Below are 12,752 nucleotides of genomic sequence, written 5' to 3'. Positions count from 1 at the left end.
TATACTGGCAATTTCAGTTCAACACAAACAAAAACCAAGAAAATATATACAAAAGAGAAAAGTTTACATTTTTAAAAAGTTTTCCCTAAAGCTGAAACCAGTAAAAAGAAAGTTAATATTCTTAAATAAACTAAGATGATTACAACAAACAAACAAAAAATAAAATCAGACTTTTGTAAAAAACATACACAAAAAAAAGCTTATTCACTTTTTAAAGTCCTGGAGACATTAGATTCTTAAAATTACTAGAGCCCTGTGAATAAATCTCAACTTGGAAATTTTAAAGTATTTTATACTGGAGAAATTTAGAGCATAATATTGACATTTACTTTTGATTCAATGCACATTGAAAGAATTTTTAAAAATGAGGTGTCATAAATTTCACAGCTAGAATGGAAAACATGGAGTGAAGAAGAAAAAAAGTCATAGTAAAACCTTATTACTTTTCAAATTATTTAGAGAATCATTGCAATTAACCAAAAAATGGACTTGTACAACCATTTGAATTTAAAAAAGGGGGAAAATGCATGTCAGCCTACATAAGGTGTTCTCATGGCACCCTTACATTGAACCTTCTCTCATTTTCTTGCCCAGGTTAGTTCTATCAGAGCAGCAGATTGGCAAAGTAGGGCTCTATCACATGAGTCTCCATAGCATTTACACAAAGTACACACAATCTTGATTCTGAATGACCTAAACTGGATACACCTCATAATGCACGTAATAGCAAGGGCATTTCACAAAAAACATTAGTTATTAATAATACTAATAATAAAAAGTTTAAGTAATTGAAAGCCAGGTTCTGTTTAAGTTAACAAAAATCAGTATCATCACCCTGATGCAAAATTTAGGAAAGTTAAGTCTGGCTGTAGAATTTTTCTTTGAACCAGGGTCACTATGGCTTCTTAATATAAAAAAGCCAAACTATTGGTATTTCAATGTATAGGAAAAAGGAGTGTGTATGTATGAGTTGGGAAGGGGACAACCACACAGCACTATGGCAAGGGTGGTGTCAGTGGTGCCATGGCACTGGGTGCTATTGTATGGGAGACTCCAACTCAAACTGGAAGGAATTAGCACATGGCGGGGGGGGGGTAGGGATGTTCTGCACAGGACATGCACCATGTTGAATGCCTTGGCTATGGCTCTGCACCCACCCAGCACCATTTCTGTCCTCAGTCTTATGCACCCCTTTTGCCACCACTGGTATTTTTATTCCTTAAAATACACCCTTCTGGAAAAGGGGAATAGGTAGTAAAGTCAGATAAGTTGATTACACTGATTTCTGGATAGGGGACTGCTATAAGCAAACTTCTTTAGACTGAAAGTAATTGAAACTGTCAAAGATAAAGCTGATGTAGACTTTGGGTGAAAGAATCCTAAGGTGCTTTTTCAGTGAAAAAATAGTCCAAATTACATTACAAAGCCTGCATTAAGAAACTAAAGCTGACACCACAGTTTACCTGAGATACAACAGTTAGACCAGTGAACAAAAGTACTAACAGTTAGGCACTCAAATCCCTTAGCAACCTGAAACAGTGAAGGAATACACCAAGACAAAAATGATCAACATATTTCTTATCTACCAAAATACTAATTTAGTACTGACAGTTGATGAACCCCCTACTGACCTTTGTCAAAGAAGAGATATTTAGCTTACAGATCACAGATGATAAACACTAGCAACAGCGAGAAAGAAATAAAGGTGTCCATTTCTTTACTTTTTATATTGTGCTTTTAGGGCCAAATCCTGCACTTAGTTAACTAACTTGATGGATCGGGAACTTTAAATCACACCGCTCTAAACTTAGTCAAGAACTTGGGAAGTACAACTTAAAACATTACAGTGAAAACTTTAAACTCCAAAGACATAAGTACAAAATAGTTCTAAAAGGAGCACAGCATGAAAGTGTTATCACATAAACAAGAACAAGAGGTATTTGCAAACCACAGCCAGTATGGTTTAGTTTTAGCTAATCAACACTAAAATAGATTTTTATAACTAACAAACAATGGGAGCCACAGCAGCAGATAACTGAGGTAATCATTACACAGAGAATCTTTTCATGAAAACTAAACAGGAAGAAACAGATTTGCATTGACTCTGACCTCAGAAGGCCTGTGGGCAAAAGTTTAGAGGGACTATAAAAACAAGCTTCCTATACAATCGATGCACAAATCAACATCAAAAAATGCTTACTATAAATACTGCCACAGACAGGCATTTTATTTTCCAAAATTATTATCACATCACAGTTCCTTTGGTTACAACAGTAATACAATGTTTGGGACTGTCACTAACTCATTTTTAAATTGATGCCAAGAGTTGTGTCAGGTCCACTGATTGTGACTATAGCAACTTGGCACCACCCTAGTGATGGGCGATCTACAATCTTAAAACCTAAACAACTAGAGAAAAAGCATGGTGGCTCCCACAGTGCAAGTAAGGTTGTTTGATTGGAAGGAAGGCTGATAAAGCTGGTACGTGAGGCTGCTCACTCAACTATTTCTTCAGAACTTGCTATATAATGTTTAACAGCATGGTATCAGCATGTTCAGGTATTTAAAAATTAATGCCAAGTCAAATAACAGCTAAAAGTGTTTTGCATTTGAAAGGTACAAATGTTTTATTTTCAGTAAACTTACCTGTGTGGGGGGCGGTAATGATTTTACTATAAATAGTTATGGGGTAGTCAAAGTCCAACTTTCCCTTTGAATATATATAAAATTAAGCCTTGACAATGACAACAAACCAGTAAACTCTTGAAAACACACTATAATACATACCAAAAGCAACAAACAATAGTAAACCTGGTACCCAATGATTTTATAGATCTCACTGGAAATGAGCAAACACCAATGACCTCTCTGCACCACTGTGACACCTTCAGCATATTTCCAAAATAAAATGGAGGCTTAAATATACCATATTATATTCATGTTAATTTACATGTTCTTAAACTACCTACAAACCCACCTTCCAATGTTTCACGGTATAATGCAACTGGTGGCAACCAAAAGGGGAGAAAGCTGACAGGACAAAATGAAGAGACTTAGATGGCTGCCTCCTCTCCCTGCTTTACTCAAGGAAAAGATTTGGAGGGGGTGGAGAGAGAGGGAGACAAGAGGGAGAGAATACACAAACTAAGAGACAAACAGAAAAACAGTAGTACGCAAAATTTTTCACTGGTAAGGTGCAAAAATATTAGGAAGTCAAAAATGGACTGTATGACAATACTCAGCTAACCAAAAATTGTGGAGAACTAGAAGGACATGCTACCCTACTATGATTACGTGAACATCTCCTGTGCAAACATTTTATGCTCTTGCCAATGAAGAATGCCAAATAAAATATGTATTTCCCCAATGAATGGCATATGATTTATGATTTATTGTCTCTGACGTTCTCATGTTCCTGATGAACACAAACCTAGGAACACTAGTGTAAAGATAAAATAAGGGCAAATGAAGGACAATGCACTGTAATATAAAACTCAGTGCAGAATTACTGGCCTCTTTTTTCCATGTTTGTAAATCAGCAGTATTTTTGCTCAAGGGAGTGACATTCACGCAGGCACATGTGCACCCACCCTCCCCCTTCATCCCCTTAGACAAAATACACTTCAGAACCCATAACTGTGCTTATGTTCACAGTAATGTCAGATAATTGAGCAGTTACTGTCATGTAAGAGAAATAAGTGTCTCAGAATTCCAAGAATTATATAGCAATTTTTCACAATTGCTTTCCAAGCTGAGTTGCACACTTGACATTTCATGAGTCAGAGAAAAATGTAAATTTATGAACAGAGAGAACTTCTTTTAACAAGTCTTCAATCCAAATACAAAATATTAATTGGGATATAGGATTCTGCTTTAAAATTGTGATTTTTGAGCTACACCCATAAAATACTTTATATGTACAATACATTTGATACAGATTCCAAACTTCTTCTATCGCCTAGGTCTTTAAAAGCACAGACCAAATGCTTTTTTTTCCTTTTCATTTTTTTGAGGGGGAGAGGGGAGAAGAGGAGGGAGGTAGGAAAGAGTCAGTACACAGGTGTAATTTGTGGTAAAATTACCCATGAAGCCAGGATCTGAACAAGGAACAAGACAGTAGGAAGCAGTAAGTGTGCAGCAAGGATCTGATCTCACTTTCAAGATGAAGTGAAGTATCTGAGGCATTATTTTTCTTAAGCCTGCAAGAGTCAAAGAAAGGAAGGACATACTATGCTGTTTATAACCAAAAGCAAAGCAAAATCTGGCAAGCAATGAAAAAAATTACTAAATGTTTATCAGCTAGATGAAAATTAAATAAATAAAAAGAGCTCCTTTCTGTTGAGGCTATCAGCCAGACTTCCAGGTGCTGCAAAATGGACTGAGAGCTATATACTCATATACCTCTTGAATTAGGATGTAAACTCTATGGGACAGGTAACATGTCATTTTGCAGACTTCATAAGACCACCTTTATGTAGTGCCACAATGCAACAATTTTATGACAACAATTTTAGTGTTATTCATTTTTGTGCTTCTGACTAATGGGTGTCTGGTAAATATGACCACCACCTATACTGCTGGAAGTATAAAGGATCTTTCTAGTTTATGACCTCCATAGAAAAGCAGGCCTGGAATGGGCTCCATTAAGTTCCACTCCTGCCCAAGGCAGGATCATCCCTATCCAAACTCTACAGCATTTCTCCAACCTTTTCTTAACACTGCATGAACAACCCTCTTATACAGCTACCTAATTTGTAACAGGTAAAGCAGGGGACAAGGACAATACCAATGTCCTATCATTGCAAGGACAAGAAGTAGTTTTGGTAAAACACACTTGGGAGATCCAAGGAGATCCATCACCTGAAGCCTTTGACTGGTGCAAGGAAAGATCACCTGTGCTAGATGTATCAAACATACAGCCTGTGGGCAGGACCCAGCCCAAAGAGGTAGGTCATCCATTAGAGCCCAATGCACAAACTACAATATAGGAGTTCCAGCAGCTGCATGGATAAAAGATGCCAAGGCTCAGGTAATGGATCTCCTTGGATTTCTCAAGTGTCTTTTATCAAACTAATTCTTGTCTGGTCAGTGCCAGGGTACAGTGGCTCTGGAACCCATGGGGTCAATGCCACTGTGCCAGCATGGTTCCAGAAGCTGCTGGGGGTTGAGCCCTGTGGGCTGAATCCAGCCTACAGAACTGGGTCATCCAAACTGCATGAACAACTCACTTGTACAACTACTAGGCATAATGCCCACAAATGTCAAAACACCCCAACTTGCTACAGGTAAATAAGGGGCAAGGGCACTGTCAATATCAAACTTACAGCCTGTGGGCAGGACCAAGCCCTCACCTAACCCTCCACTGTAACACAGAAAGGGGAGCCGAGTGACGTCTCCACTAATGCTTTCAGTTCCAGAGTCAACTGTGGGTAGTCTGGATCCAGCTCACGGCACTGAATGGAGTTTGGTGGCCCTGATCTATGCTACTGGTTTCGAGACTGTCGTGTATGAGGCTATAAAAAGTGATCCACAGATTGTACCATACCCTCACACTTTATGAAACATTTGATAACAGGATATGGTGGTCCGTAAAAACTGAGGACTGACAGTGCTCTGTTGGTCCAACAGGTTTGGGAGCTACTGCTGTTTGCTAGTCTATTTCTCCCCCACCCTCTGTTTTTGAGCAATCTTCCTTCACAAATAGCTGTAGCTAGTTTCTGTAGCTGCTCCAAGTCATCTCAAAGCATAAAGGTGATTGCCTGAGCACACATGACATTCTCCAAAGAGATTAAAACTGACTGATTGTATACGTTACGCTTTGCTACTTTTCAGCAAAGGATAAGCAACAAAAGGCATGAAAGACTAAAAATGCAGCACTGTACTAGTCTGCATGAGTGTCACTCTTGGAAGGTTATTTTACGAAACCTTAAAATGACAGAAAAATTATTTTAAATTGAAGCCTAAATTATATAGCTATAGATGGTTTATATTCCCATACTAGCCAAAATAAAAAAAAGACTTCCTGATGTCTTCGGACAAGCGAGTAACGAATTTTTCAAGCTTTGCCACAGATATTGCCCTCACAACTGAAGTCATTGATCCTCTTTGGAATTCACTGCCATCCTCCATTTTGATCCAAACCAGCTCAGCTTTAAACGGTCTTATTTCTTTTTCCCTGACTTTTCAGGAGAAGGAAGAGTGATGAGTCCAGCTGGCCTGGGACTGACACTTCAATTGTGTTGCTACACAGGCAGTGTTTTGGGGGAATGACTGCATAAATCTGTATGCTGTATTTTAAACTTATTGTTATGGGGACTCTGAGCTTTAGGCATGCATTTTTGTGCACATTGTAACAAGCCAATAAAAGCAAGATTACATAGCTCCTCAGTTCCTGCAGCCTCTTTCCTTTCACTCCTGAGGTAACAGAGGCAATAGGTGCAGCAAAACACTAGGTGGCAAAGAAACTATTATAAATCAGCAGGGATCTTGGTTTTCTCTGAGAAAAAACTGCAAATTCTCTAATTAATGCCCCCCATCCATGATTAAAATGAAATGCCATTATATATATGTATGCATGTATATATATGTATGTATCAATTGAACACAATGTTTTATTGACATATTTACCATTTAAAAGCCATTTAGAGGCCTAGCAGTGCCTCAGTCACTATAATAAAATAAATTCTAAATACCTATACATTCTGGCATTTGATTTTGGTTTTTTATTGTGAAAAATTAAAGTTCCCCCACCTCCTTAGCTCAGAGACACAGCTCCAGGCCCTTCACTCGCAAGCCACACCCTCCGCCAGCCCTGCTGGTACCCCTCACTATACCTACAGGCCCCAGCCTCCTCCAGCCCTGTTGGAGGGGGCCCCAGCTGCCAGGACTACGAAGCCCGGGACCCAGGTCTACAGTCCCTTGTCCCCCGCAGGAGCACCTGAGCTCTGGCTGCCGTGGCAGAGCAGAGCCCAGAGCCTGGCTCTCCCCCATCATGGGCAGCATGGCCAGAGCGGAGCCCGTGGAGGAATGGCTGTGGGCTGCCTGCTGCAGGCTCAGGCAGGGGGTGGAACTGGCTGCTTCTTGCTGTGTATGCTCCCAGGGGAATAGGGAGGCACATGCCCCCCAGATGTGTGTGCGGGGAGGGGGGCAGGGGGTTCCTGCCATGGGCTCTGGGCTCCCCACCCTGCTGCCCTCCTCTGGAGCCTCTGCAGCCCAGCAGGTGGGACCCAATGCAGCAGGGCAGTGTGGGGCCGGGTGGGGAAGCTTCTTGCTGCTACAAGCTCTGCACTGCCCTGGCAATGAGCCCTCTGCCTGCCCCACAGCAGCAAGGGACACAACTCTTCACTGCCACCCTCACTGCTGCAGGGCAGGTTGGGAACACCTGGTCAGGGCAGCATGGAGCTCACAGCAGCAAGCAGCTTCCCCACCAGGCTCCGCACTGCCCTGTTGTGCTGAGCCTGCATCCAACACGCATATAGATCTGGGGGGCATGGGTTCCCCCTGACCTCCCTGGGAGTCAGTGCAGTGGCAGGAAGTCAGACGAACCACCCCAGACGAACCACCCGTGGCCGTCCCACTCCCTGCTGGGGCCCTGTGGCCAGGTATTCCTGCTCACAGCCCCAGTCCTTCCCAGCTCACTCCATCTTCCTAGGGGGGCCTTAATCCTCCCCTCCACCAGACTTGCCTGTGGGAGCTGCTCTCCAGGCTGCCTGGTGGCCATGTGCATGTATATGCAATTGATGCCCCCTGCTTGACCGCCCTTTCACTCCCCCTCCAACCCCTTGCAGGCTGGAATTCTGCCAGCCTGAAGAGAGCTCTTTGCAAAAATGCAAAATCCCTGTGTTTCTCCAATAAAATGAAACTCCACATTTTTCTTGGGTAAGAGAGGGACTCCAGGTCCCCCACCCCCATTTTTCTGTGGGAAATGGAAAACCTGAATCCGTGATGATCAAGTATAAAAACTGTGATCACAATTTACCAAGTACCTAGCCACTGTCAAGTTACAGCATAGGCAAATGCTAAGAAGAGATTAGAAGGAACATAGTAAAGTGGTACCTTGTACTCAGCCAGCAAACTGATACAATAGCTATTTTTTTCACTAGTAATAATGAACTCTACCAGAAACACTAACACAGATATGTCACATTCTTGTCTGCTGTTAGTTTAACTGTAAAGATTGCAAATTAATTTTAATATTAAGAAACAATTGTATTCTTCTTTGACATTTGTAGATTAATTTTCCTAGCTAATCTGCAATTTAAAAAAAAGGAGTTTCCTAGCAAGTTCTTTTGGCGAGTATTTGACCATCTAGGTCCTCATACCAGTCTCAAATAGAGCACAGCTTTAATTTGATGCATTACTTCTTCGCAAATGGACAAAAAATTTGGGAAACAGTGTAAGTGCAGGGAAAGTGAATATGCCAAGGCTTGTGATAGTAGCCATTTTGAAGAGTTTCTCTGAAACAGAGGATGTATATACTCTTAAGAGTTCTCATTTGGTACATTTAGTGTACTAGAACTTGACAAAGAAAAACACCCAGAAAACCCCTCCTACTTATTCCCATCAGTGTCACGATCAGAAGCATGAACTAATTTGGCAGCACAAGAACAGGATTAACACAGGAAAGGACAATTATTTGGACCCAAAAGCCACCTTAGTGAGTTTGAATGAGCTGTTGTGGGCCAGGTCAGCTGGCCCACAACAGCTCACCCCCCAACCAACCCACAACAGCTCACCAAAACTCCTCAAGTGGCTAGGCAGAAGGGATGGAGCCCCAGGCAGATGACAAGCAGCATTTGAGAGCAGGAGAGGGTAGGTGGGGCCAGGGCCGGGATCAGGATTGCAGGGCAGTGACAGTGCGAGACTGTGGCCACTGTCTGCTCCCTGCATGTCCCTGCAATGGGCTCTGGTTCTGCAGGCAGGGAGATGCAGGGAGTGGATTGAGGCTCTGCCCCAGGACCTGGCCCTGTGCTGTCACTGCCCAGTGATGCCGGGGTCTTCCCAGAGACCAGCCAGGACCCACTGCTAAGAGGATGGGATCGGACTGCAGACAGGCATGGAGTGGCATCCCACTCCCAGGCATCACTCCCTGCCTGCCTGCGGCCCCATCCCATCCCATCCATCCAGATAAGCACACCCTGCTCGGGCTCATCTCCATAGAGACCACACCCGCCCGCTCCATCCGGCACCTGTAACAGTAGGTGTGGGGAGGACAAGCTGGGCTGCTCTGGCAACAGGGCTAGTCCAGCAGCAGAGACTGGCAGGGGCAGCTAGAAGAAGCTGCCACTGTGGGGGCAGCCAGGAAACAAGCTCAGCCCCTGCACTGCCCCAGCTCAGCTGTCCACCCAGGGCAGCAGGACTGGCCCCGCGTGCCACAGCCCAGGCTGCCTGGGCTGGGCAGGGCCATGGAATGTGCCCCTAGCTGATCAAAATCTCTTGGCAGGCCAAATCCAGCTTGCGGGTCATATCTTGCCAACCCTAAATTAAGAAGTAAGAACAAAAGATGATACCACTTCACTTAAATTTGGTTTTTTTTCCTGCATTTGGCACTCAAGGTTCCATTGTCGTTCTGAAGATCTTGGCAACAGAAAACTGTTTAACAGAGTTTAATTTAGGAAATCACCAATTTTGACAGTTACCTTAAAATGATCTTTTCATCCAGACCTACAGATCAGTGAGATTCTTGAATCAGACCTACATGTGAACAATGCAGGTCCCTCAGGGCACTTAAAGCAAGTCAAACCACAATGGTGCAACTAGACTTCTCTCATGACCGCACTGGACCTCATGCAAAGCCCTCTATAAAAGTATTCAAAAGCTGCTAAGCTTCTTCCAGTTTCTCATCAAGAACTGTCTGTGCTGCAATACCTTTAAGAAATCAAAAAATTAATGATTTCAGTGTAGATGAGATAATTGCCAGATGACTTCCTTACATTTTCAAGAATTTAAACTGCAAGTGTACATTAAATCCCTCTCTCACATATTTCACTTCCCTTCTTAGGTAGTCAGCTCTTTGCGACAGGAACAGAAGCCATTGTTGTCAAAAACCAGCATAGATATTCTCAGCCTGAATGCTTAGGATCCAGTCTTGAACAATGTAAGGAAGCTGAATGTTTAGTAAATGGGTATTTAACATTTTCTGGAAGTTAGAATTAAGCCCTAAAAACACTGTGGCACCAAAAAGTAACCAATCATTTTAAAAAATTGAGCCAAATCATAACATCTATTTGCTCAGTGAATAATACAATGCAGACAGGATTATGACAGAGGTTTCTGCATGCAGCTGTAATATTAAGATGCCTCTGTCAAAATATTAGGCTATACTTGGCACTCAAAAATTAATCTTTTCTTGAAGAGAAGTGGTATTGAAAAAAAAGAGTTTTGAAGTTTGTTTCTGCTTTTAAAAAGAAGGATCCAAGACTTTTTAGTTGCAGCCAGATCTGACAACCCCAGTATCAAGTATAAAGCTTAGAAACACCCTTTATGATAGGAATCAATTTTCTAAAAGTGGAACAGTCTCTAAACACAGTGATCACTATACAAAATTCCATCAATCAGCACACAAAATCACTACAGCATTCTGAAACCTTCTCATTTCCTGATAAAACCAAAGTCAACGTATTGACCACTATTTTACAATACCCACACTTTGCAGAGTAAGGGTGCTCAACTCTGGTCTACAGGTCTGTAGGGAGCCTTGCAGGCTGTGGCTCTGTGAGCTAAATTTGGTGTGCAAAGCCTGATCCTGGCATGCAGGCCTAAGCAAGGGTGGCACGGGATCCCAGGGCCTGATCCCAGTGTGCAGGGCCAGGCAAGGGAGGCACGGACCCTCAGGGCCCAATCCTGGAACACAGGGAAGATGCAAGGTCCACTCCTGGCATAACAGGGTGGTGCAGAGATCTGGGGCCCAAGAGGCCAACATGGGGCCTGACCCCAGTATGTAGGAGCCAGCTGAGGCCACGCTGGCATAATCCAGCACCAGTCTATACTGCAGATCAGCTCCATGTCATTTATTTGGCTTGCGGTGCCAAAATGTTGAGCACCACTGGTTTAGAGGTACACACAACAAATTGCTTAGTACATAAGATAAAACACAGAAAACTGCCTTTTATATTTTTGTCTTTATAGGAGGAGACCAGAAAGCAGTCAATCAATATATCATATCTAAAGGCTGCCGCATGAGCTATACCACTCACAGTGCCAAAATGATCCTTGTAGTCTAATAGAAGCATTGGCAAAGTGTTCATGCACTCAGGTGCGCAATAGAAATCACAAAAACTCTTTGGTTGGACACCCATTCTCTTCTTCCTCTCCCTCATTTTTCTTACTAAATTTCTTTAGAAATAAAGAAGATAACAAAATGCCTATGGCATTATATGCTACCAGTCTGATTCTCCTCTTTCTAGCTTACAAGAAATATTTTGGATGTTTGTACTTTTCATCATGGTATTTTGTGCTTAAGTCTCTATCAGCTCTCCTCTTGGTTTCTTGCTCAACTACTGCACTCTTACAAGAATTTGTTGTTTTTATGCTCTACAGATACAGTGACTATTTAATGTATTTATATCTATAGACATGACTACAAATCTTAGCTCAGATTTTTTTTTCTTTCCTTATTTTTTTTAAATATCTATAATATCTTCATATCATGCCCCATATGGACAAAAGACAGACAGCTCCCAGAACGGCCCAATCATACTGGCTCAGTCTGGTCCACTGTATGAGTCAGATACCATAACTACATAGGTGCATGCTTCTAATTGTTTTTACCTTTTTAAAAATTTTTTTGAAGGAAATACATGCAGGCACAAATGGACATCTTAAGCTTCTCTTTCAGCCCCATAGCAGAGAAAGTCAGGTAAGGAAAAACATTATTAAAAACACAAGCAGCACACACTTTATTCTAAAAAAACCAAAACAAAAAAACCCAAGAAGAACCCACCACCCATTTGAAAAATCAACAAATTAAGCACACTTACACCTAAAGAATTCAAACACTAACCCTCCCCCTCCCATTTTTAAAAATCTTTTAAAATAAACTAGAGTTTGACATGGATGTTCTGCTTTTTAGACCACCTTTGAGGCCACATTAACAGCCTTCTGCCTAAGACCCCCTCCCACATCTACTAATTCAGTCTTCTCCACTCCTAACTTCCTCCACAGTCTTTAGACAACATTATGGTTTGATAGAGTTTTTCAAGGGACCAGCATTCCTTAACACCCCTGTTGCTTCAGAGGGAATATCTGTGACATGCAAGATGATACCAACTGTACATTTTACCTTAGAGTATCAGGCACACAAGGCAAACACTTAATTGTCATTCAAGTGACTACTCCAGCTAAAGGAATACTAACTGTCTTCCTCCTCTGTTCTACAGCCCCAATATACTGTCTTTACAATGGCTGAGAAATCCATACCAAAAATCCAACCTGACAGCATTAACACCAACTGCAATGGGAGAGGGATACCTTTGTCTGATGTTACGATCGGACACTCTTGAGATCCGAGTTCATTATAAATATTTTTGTCCATGTCCTTTATTAAGTATGAAGGTTCTAGCTTTGTTCTTTCATTCAATCTACTAAAGTAACCCACTGCAATTAACTAAAATGGAAAACTTCTGCTCCATGTCAGAAAACCCCCATAATTTTACACACAGATGCATATCTTTGCATTTCCATGAGAAAGATGATAAGAAAAAAGAATTTTCCAAAGTCCATTTACTATTAACTAATTACCACTGACTTAGGCT

General features: G+C 41.8%; 1 protein-coding gene across 5 annotated transcripts in view; it reads right to left on the bottom strand.

Annotated features, from left to right (window-relative positions):
- TRAK1 (trafficking kinesin protein 1) overlaps window positions 1–12,752 on the bottom strand; it is a 91,030-nt gene that overhangs the window by 46,810 nt on the left and 31,468 nt on the right. The gene's annotated exons all lie outside the window — the stretch shown is intronic.

Source organism: Crocodylus porosus, unplaced genomic scaffold, assembly GCF_001723895.1.
Source record: "Crocodylus porosus isolate Cpor-Errol unplaced genomic scaffold, CroPor_comp1, whole genome shotgun sequence".
Taxonomy (NCBI): domain Eukaryota; kingdom Metazoa; phylum Chordata; order Crocodylia; family Crocodylidae; genus Crocodylus; species Crocodylus porosus.
Note: the sequence above shows the minus strand (reverse complement) of the source record. Positions and strands in the feature narration are given on the sequence as shown.